Source organism: Habropoda laboriosa, unplaced genomic scaffold (genome assembly GCF_001263275.1).
Source record: "Habropoda laboriosa isolate 0110345459 unplaced genomic scaffold, ASM126327v1 scaffold243, whole genome shotgun sequence".
Lineage (NCBI taxonomy): Eukaryota > Metazoa > Arthropoda > Insecta > Hymenoptera > Apidae > Habropoda > Habropoda laboriosa.
Window position 1 is genome coordinate 54,521 of NW_017100433.1, and position 2,446 is coordinate 56,966.

Sequence of the window (2,446 nt, forward strand, 5' to 3'; positions counted from 1 at the left end):
TGTATATAACGTGCCGATAATAAAGGCAGTTTATGCTTAATCAACATATCCGTTTATTCACTCGTCGAATGTTGGCGTTTTGCAACGTGGATCGATTTAGAGACAGCTCGGTTGGTAAAAGCGGCAATTTCGGCTGATTATTTTAGTAAGACCAACGAAAAGGATCGGAACGTAAAAGGAGGAAAAGGTAAATCTTTTATTTTATTACTTACGAATGAAATAATAACTAGACATTGGAATTTATTAATTTTCGTATAGAAATTGGAAATCAACGATGGATCGAGAATTGATTTAGTACTTTGATCCCTCATTCTCCTATATCACCCCGCTAACTGTAAGTTGTGTAATTCGCAACCCATATCCCAAGTAGTCGATCCTCCTCCTCCCCAATCCCCAATCCTCTGGTCCAGTATCCTCTCCCGTGACCCGTAGCCGCAGCAGCTACCTGCAGCCCAGACCTATAATTTCCAGGCATAGGCGTACACCCTGGCCAGAGCCGGAACCAAGCTCGAGCCGAGGTCGGAGCCAAAGCCATAGCCCGGATCGCGGAGGGCGCGCATGCGCCTTTTCGCTATTTCCTTGCAATTTTCTCGCTCTTCCATATCTCGAATGTCGACAACGTAAAACTCGTATAACAACGACGGCGACGAGAGCAAGAAGGAGGAGTCAACCATAATAACGCATTATTACCTGATCGTGTATCAACTAGGCTGAAAAACATGAACACGACAACGACAAGAATAGGGGGGATGGAGGAGGAGGGAGAAGGACGAGGACGAGAACGGGGATAACGAGTGACGACGGCAGGTCGTCGGAGAGACGAAGGAAAAAGGCGAAGAGAATAAAAAGATGGATTAGTAGGAAAGGAAGAAATGTAGAAAAAAGTAGTGCGATTAGAGTTGGGCAGTAGAAGAGATAGTGGGAGGTGTCGGAATTTGTATCGGTGGTGATGTAATCTGTTGTCAGTTATGCTCGACTTGGTTCCTTTGGATTCCTCGCGCGTTCCTAAGCGGCGCGCGCGTGCTCCGAAACAGCGCGCATCGCGCATTACCCTTCTTTCGGTTTCTCCATGCTTCCAGTGGTTGTATGCGAGTTACACGATTCCCGTTGTCGTCGGCAACAGGTGAGCGCCATTCCTAACTTTCACTCTGCCCGCTTCTCTTTCTTCTTCTTCGTTCTCGAGGCTGCTAACGTTGCTCGGTCGTTTCATCTTTCTACTTTCATCGTCTGTCTGTCTGTCTCTCCCTTTGATCTTCTCCTCTTTCTTCGGGCTTCCGTTTTTTCCATGAATTCTCAGTTTGATCACAGCCCCCGTCACTGCCGCCACCGTGTTGTTACCTCGTCGCCGCTATTCGAGCCACGAGCAACAACGATTCGCGTGCTGAATGAAAAATTAGTGGTGATGTTGCTACCACTATCTAAGAGTGGTTAGCCCTGAATGAACACTCGAATTAACATTCGAATCGATGGACTTTTACCCCTTGTTCGTTTTTGTGCTGTGCATCAAACGGAACTTTTAATCGAGTATAGATAATTGTCGGTTTGTTCTCGTGTTGAATCACTTGGACGATTTTCACGTCGTCGTGTTAATTCGAAGCTTTGCGAGAGTACGATTTCGACGTTATTTCACGCGCAGTGAATTCCTCCTTTGTCCATTCCATGTTTGTCCTTGTCTGGAAAGTAACGCGGCGGGTGTGAAAACGTTTACGTTTACGGTAGCACAAGTGCAAGTGGAGCGTTGTTAAAACACAGAAGAAGATTGGACGGTGGTTGATTTTTTTAGTAAACGGATCATTTGGTTGATTTGAAAATGAAAGGAATAGGAAAGCAAGAGTAGGTCTACCGCTAGACGCTTAGCGGAAGGATATCGTCTATCGAGCGTGAGATCGAGACAGATTTCCAATCGATTTCTCTACGTCTAAATGCTTTTCCAATCCTCCGCTTTTTCAATGATTTTTATTTGCCACGCGGTAAAGAAGGTGCTACGACTCAGGGATGCAGGATGTTTAAAGGGAGGAGGAGGGTGGCGGGGAGGGAGGGAGAGAGAGAGAGAGAGAGAGAGAGAGAGAGAGAGAGAGAGAGAGAGAGAGAGGAGGTGGTAAATCGATAAGGAGTTGCGTAAGGAGAAGAAGAGAAGGTAAAGTGGCGAGAACGTAAGAAGGGCAGGATCGGCAGTTTTGTTGTTCGAAATATCGATTGGAGTGAAGTTGTGTTGCTTGCGTGGTACCGAGGATAATCGATTGAAGGAAGCGGCGCTATTTGTAAATTGGAATCGCGTCCGGTCCGGAATGTGCGGGTGTGTGGAACAAGTGAAGATAAAGATTGTTAACGTTTGATCGTGCAACAGATCGTGTTCACTGCTGTAAGGGAATAGTCGGGATCGCAAAGGGGTAGGGAGATTGGAGGAACATTGAGGATTAACGGAAGGGCGCGAGTGACGTTATGT